This window comes from Danio rerio, chromosome 17, assembly GCF_052040795.2.
Source record: "Danio rerio strain M-AB ecotype USA chromosome 17, GRCz13ab, whole genome shotgun sequence".
Taxonomy (NCBI): domain Eukaryota; kingdom Metazoa; phylum Chordata; class Actinopteri; order Cypriniformes; family Danionidae; genus Danio; species Danio rerio.
Genome location: NC_141037.1, coordinates 37,547,251 through 37,553,912, shown reverse-complemented (window position 1 = coordinate 37,553,912; position 6,662 = coordinate 37,547,251).

The window sequence follows — 6,662 nt, the reverse complement described above, 5'->3', positions numbered from 1 at the left end:
GCGAATCCGGATCTCAGCATTTGCAGATGAGAACAGCTCTTAGGTAAACAATAATCCTCCTTAGACACGTAAGTTATTGTTGTCGAGCGTCGCGTAAACTGTTAATCCACACGTGATGCCAGCTGCACTCTCACAGAGAGAAAATGAAAACAAAACTTAACGGCAGCAAACTATAAAAGCAACACGCTTGTTTTGCCAACACAACGTGGCGTCTCTGCCGTAAACACTATGACAGTAATGAATATTAATGAAGTTGCACAATAGAGCGCGCTGATTGTTTTGAACCAAGCCTTACTCATGCATTAATGCAACACACTGTAAGACGTAATAAGACACACTCTGGCACAGACGCCTAGTCTGCACGCTGGAATACAACGCTATTATGTCATGGCCGTGACGCAGCTTCAAAAATTCGTTTTAAACCGGAAGTACGAATTTGCTTGAAATAACGCAAAAACAACCAATTTACACTATTTAGTGAAATATAGGTGTCCTAGTAGTGTTTTTAGCAGTGTGGGACACATATACGACTGTCAACAGCTCAAAAAATGTGTTTTGGTGTTTCGTGACCCTTATTATTTAACTTAATTTATATAAACAATTATAATACACCGTTTTTATTTTGTTTTGTGATACACCAACATTATTTTTATAGCTTTTTAAAATGATTTTTTAGAATTATTGTAACATTTAAAATACACAAATAATCAACATTTTAAATTAGTCTATCATTGATCAATACTCTGTATTTATGTAGTCATTTTTTTGAAAGTTTTTATTGATATAACTACATGCTAATACAGCCTTGGAAATTAAAACCTTTACAACTAAAACTGTTCTTTAGCACAGTCAGACACACACACAGTTCATATTTATAACCATTACTGAGCCTAGTGACATTTTTCAATTCTCATTTCGCACATGTCAAATTCAGCTGCGGAAACAAAATGTGACTCTAAGCAGTACCATGTACAATGTGTTTTACAGATTGATTCCAGAACATATGTGTGTGCCACTGAGAGCCTGAAATGAGCCTTTGCTTTGGTTTATTGTGGCAACTCACGTGTGGCTTTCGCAATACAAGCTGCGAGAGCTGAGCTTTCATCTGCTGAAGTGAACAGTAGATCATGACCTCAAGTGTCTTTAGGAGAAAAGCAAAAGCATCATGACATCACTGTTCCGGCACACATGTGTCAGGCACTTGATTCAACTCACACAAACACACTTTTTTGTGTTTGTGAAGATTTCACTGTTCAACAGGCTCCATCAGCTGTGAGCTTTAGTCAGGATGGACAGACGAGAATGGGTTTAGGATCTAAAGAGGCATTGCGTGATGGAGGCTATGGAGGTCAGGAATGCAATGTGGTGACGGTTTGTGTGAAGCTTTGAAGAGAAATAATAAAAGCCTAAACGAGATTTTATATTGGTCGTGTAACTAAATGTCAGTAGAGGAGAAAAACTGTTTATTTTCCTGGTGTCAGCAGCTTTGAAGATGCGTTTAAAGGATAGTTCAGTTAAAAAGGAAAATGTAATCACTATTACAAACCTTTTTGCATTCTTTTTTCTGTTGAACTCAAAATAAGCTATTTTGAAGGAAGCTGAAAACCAGCAACCTTTGAAAAACAATAATGGTCCCACTATTTATTGGCCAATATATAAGCCTCATCTTAAGATCTGAAGCTAAACATTTATTATAGGGATGTCTAGATCCAATCACGAGATTGGAAATCGGGCCTGATCACGCTGTTTCAGATTCGATCGAAATCGGATGTTACTTTTTATCAGGACGAGTATGTATGTCTGTGGTCTGGAGGTATTATAAAGTAGATGATGACAACTCTGTAGATGACTAGCCAACTCTGAGATATGTAAACTTGGGATTGCAAGAGGTGGAAAGGAAAAGGTTACATTTAACACAACAAACCTGATGTAGAACCTCGATTTAAAATGCTGTCTTGCTTCTATTTCACAGAGAAACCTCTGTCAGACCTTCACAAGAAGATTTCTGACGTTTCTGTCCTGTTATAAGATGTATCTCGTGTTTCGTTCACCACAAATATATGGAGTTTGTCTGAAGCTATCGGACTGGGTTTCGGCATTGGTAAATACTCAAAATCAAATGACTCGGACTGAACTTGAGGGCAAAAAAATTAGATTGGGACATCCCTAACTTGTTACAATGTACCTAATGAGTAAATACATGTTTTTATATTGTACTACACTGTTGATTTTCCATTACACCTTAACTCACCCCTAATCCTACCCATATGACCAAATCTGTCCCTAATCTAACCATATCCCGCCCCAAGAGGACCAGAAGTGTTCTGCAAAACATTCATTCATTCATTTTCTTTTCGGCTTAGTCCCTTTATTAATCCGGGGTCGCCATAGTGGAATAAACTGCCTACTTATCCAGTACATGTTTACGCAGCGAATGCCCTTCCAGCTTTGGAAAACATCCATACACACTCATTCACACTCATACACTACTGACAATTTAGCCTACCCAATTTACCTATACCTCATGTCTTTGGACTGTGGGAGAAACTGGAGCACCCGGAGGAAACCCACAGGGAACGCAACGAACATGCAAACTCCACACAGAAACGCCAACTGACCCAGCCCAGGCCAGAACCAGCGACGTTCTTGCTGTGAGGTGACAACTACCTCCTGCGCCACCGCGTCGTCCTCTGCAAAACATTATGAATACTATAAGTACATAGTATTTATATGTGGATGTAGGCAAATAGTAGTTAAAGTCACTTAATATAAAATGTTTGAAACAAGTAAAGGGTAAGTAAACAATGACAGCATTTCCATGTTTTGTGTGAACTATTCTTTAGGGTGCTTTCACACCAAGAATTTTCTGGTTTGCCCAGTAAGCGCGGTTCATTTGGCAAATATGAAACCTTGCCAAATGCCAAATCAATCGGTCCAAGATTGCCTGAATAAGGTGGTCTCGGCTCGATTGAAATGAACTTTGGAGCGGATCGACTGCAGTGAGAAAGCAAAACAATCCAAGCCTGGCTATATCACAGTGTATTATGGATATGTAATAGGCACATATGGCTATGTAAACAGAGAAATATGAGTAGAGCGGGATGTCTTTCCTACCAGTAAATGTGAGTTTCATGTTAAATACAAAAGTGAAAGCATGCCGAACTATTAACCAGAGCTGTTTATCAGTTAGGAACATTAACCAAACTGCAGTCTAGCCTATAGGGCTCTTTATGAGAGAGTCTTACCTCTGATTAAAATCTGGTGACGATGTCTGTGGGCGTCACCATTAAAAATTAAAGCGCAGCTCTCTGCTTATAATGTCTTATTGCCCATCGCCATAAATTAAAATAATTACGCATGACAGCTGAGCTGGACAAAATAAACCATGAAACTCTGACCAATGTAAGGAGAGTTGACTCACACGTGACTTGTTTTAGCTCTTTTGATCCGTTTAAAAACTTTGCGATTTGAAAGTGAACCCCACCAAGAACAAAGAGCAAGATTTTAACAATTTTAATCCCTGTTTCGAAACATATGAATCGATTCACAGGTGTGTTAACACCCTTAGAGACTAGGGCTGTCATGATTAAGACATTTGGCTGACAATTAATTATCTACAGAAAATTTGATTTTGTGATTAATTGTCTATTTTGGTGTCTTGATTTTCTATTTAAAGGCACATACATAAATCTAACATATGACCAAATACTTTACACTTATGTCCATATGTGTAATTCTAATGACCAACAAGCAAATGCCGTTCAATTATTGCCATTTTGCAATATTTGATTTCCTTTGTTCATATATTTGTAAAATCCAAACATGAACTTCTATGTTAAATGTGATTTAACTGTATTGCCATATGTCAGACTTCAACAGTACCTGACAAAAGTCTTGTCATCGATCCCAATCGTATGATCAAAAAAGTTGATCTTTTGTAAAAGAGGAAAAAGTAAGATTTTTTTGCTGAATCATCTGTTGAACTGCATCCTTATAATGACAAATACTGCAGAAGACCAATTAGAACCCACATGGACCCAATATTTTCATAAAAATCAGTCAAGTTTGGTGAAGAAAAAAACATGGTTTGAGGTTACATTCAGTATGGGGGCGTGCAAGAGATCTGCAGAGTGGATGACAACATCAACAGCCTGAGGTATCAAGACATTTGTGCTGCTCATTACATTACAAACCACAGGAGAGGGCAGATACTTCAGCAGGATAGCACTCCTTCTTATACTTCACTTATACTTAAATATTTAAAAAAATTATGATCATATTTTATTATGCAAAATAAGCACAATCTGGAGTCCTTTGCTTTTTAAATAAGTCACTTCTGATACCAAATGATCAACTAGAAGTCAAGTTATTATTTGTTGTTCCTAAAAAATTGATAGGCGACAAGCTTTTAGCAAGGTAGTGTATATAGGCACTTTGTTGTGCATTTTTAAGTATTAAATACCTAACAAACTGCTGAAATGAATAAAAATTGTACAATTCTTTAAAGGCACTGTTAAATATTAACGTATTGCATTCTGTAAATATCAGAAAACGTGATATTCACCCCACGTCATGCCTTCCACACAAGTTATATATATAGGTTTAGGGTTTTATATATATATATATATATATATATATATATATATATATATATATATATATATATATATATATATATATATATATATATATATATATATATATATTTGTGTGAGAAAAAAAAACAAAAACTCCCATTTGTAAACTAAAGCAATTGATGTGGTGTGAACCCAGCATAAGTGTATGCAAGATAAAAATTAGTGAAACAATCCGATTTGAATGTGACACATTTTTACTATCTCATTACTTTTTATGAAGGTGACCTGGTATGCAAAATTCACTTTAACATGGTGATTGAACATAAATGTGTGTGTAGACAAAGGGTAAAACAGCCTTATGCTCTGTATATCACACTGCTGCAATTTTAATACACAGATCCATTGTAAAATTACTTTATTTCCCTGCTGTTTACATTCATAGACATAAACGCCATATCAGAACGTTGTGTTTAACCTTGAATGTGTTTGATAGGATGTGTAATAAGACACTAAAGAGATTTTAGTTTTAATACGCACATGATATGCATGAGCTTAAACTGACAAGGCTTTAAAACGCATGCAGATAATAAATTTTCATGATGAGGCATAACTGTAGTGTCACGTGAGTGCAGCAGACATGGTAATACAAACTGATGTTTGGTCTGTGTAGGCACAGGCTACAATAACTCCACCTTTTCTAGAAATAGGCCAAAGAGCAGCAGTTCATTTTCATTTAAAGAGACACAAAACAGTATATTTCTGCTTTTACTCAAACATAGACATTTACAGTATGTTAAAGCTGAAATTTCATAGACAAAACACTGGCCCACTGGGAATAGGGCTTTAGCCTACACTTTTGTGGAACCTCAAAAAAAAAAAAAAAATTACTTCATAGCAAACTGTGTGACTGTGTCCTTTCACACTAATGATATTTACAGGGATGCATTATTTTATATGCAGTTGCTTTTGAAAGTGTTATTGGTTGAGTTTAGGAAAGCACCGCTTTTTTGTGACTGTGTTCATTTTACGTCTTAAATGCACAGCAAAATGACTCTACGTAACATATTTCAGATTGACAATAATGTAAATAGCACCCTCTAGTGGATTAGTCATCTGAAATGTGCAACAAAACATGCATATTTCCAATGAGCCTGGGTTGAACTTTAATAACATGTTGTAAAAAAAAAGTATAGAAGGTGCCTTTACCATTATTAGAGGCACAAATAAGACAAATATATATTTAAGCATGTGATGATGTTAGTGTTGTGAATATACCACAACTACATGCAACTACATATATATTTTCCTCAAATAATGTTTAACAGAGCAAGGATATTTTCACAGTATGTCTGATAACATTTTTTCTTCTGAAGAAAGTCTTATACAATACAATCGTTATACAATAACTTGTCTAATTACCCTAACCTGCCTATACCTAATTAACCTAGTTAAGCCTTTAAATCTCACTTTAAACTGTATATAAGTGTCTTGAAAAATATCTAGTCAAATATTTTTTTTTTACTGTCGTCATGGCAAAGGTAAAAAAAAAAAAAAGAGTTATTAGAAATGAGTTTCTAAAAATATTATGTTTAGAAATGCGTTGAAAAAATATCTTCGTTAAACAAATTTGGGGAAAAAAATTAAAATATGGGGGCTAATAATTCAGATATTAACAGTATGTATGTATGCATGCAGTCAGGGAGGCAGGTGAGTCAGTGTCTGTATTTTGCGTATCTCCAGTTCAATTACAGTGTAGAAAGCAATCTGAGGCAGCACCGACCTGTGCCTCACGTCAGATTGTGCAATCCCCCTCGGGTTGATCACACACCTGTTGGTCACTCAGTGTATGCTTCCAATGTAGTGCTTCATTAAAATGTATTTATATATTGTAGATATTTTTATTATATGCCCTCACTTTTCATATAATAAGTAATGTATTTCACGTATATCTGTCATTTATTTTGTGTTAAGATCTGACATACAGCCAATTTATACAACATTATAAGGCCATTTATACAACAGTTCAACAGCATAATCATATATAAGAAACTACATTGTTCCATCATTCATTCACATCTGCAGCTG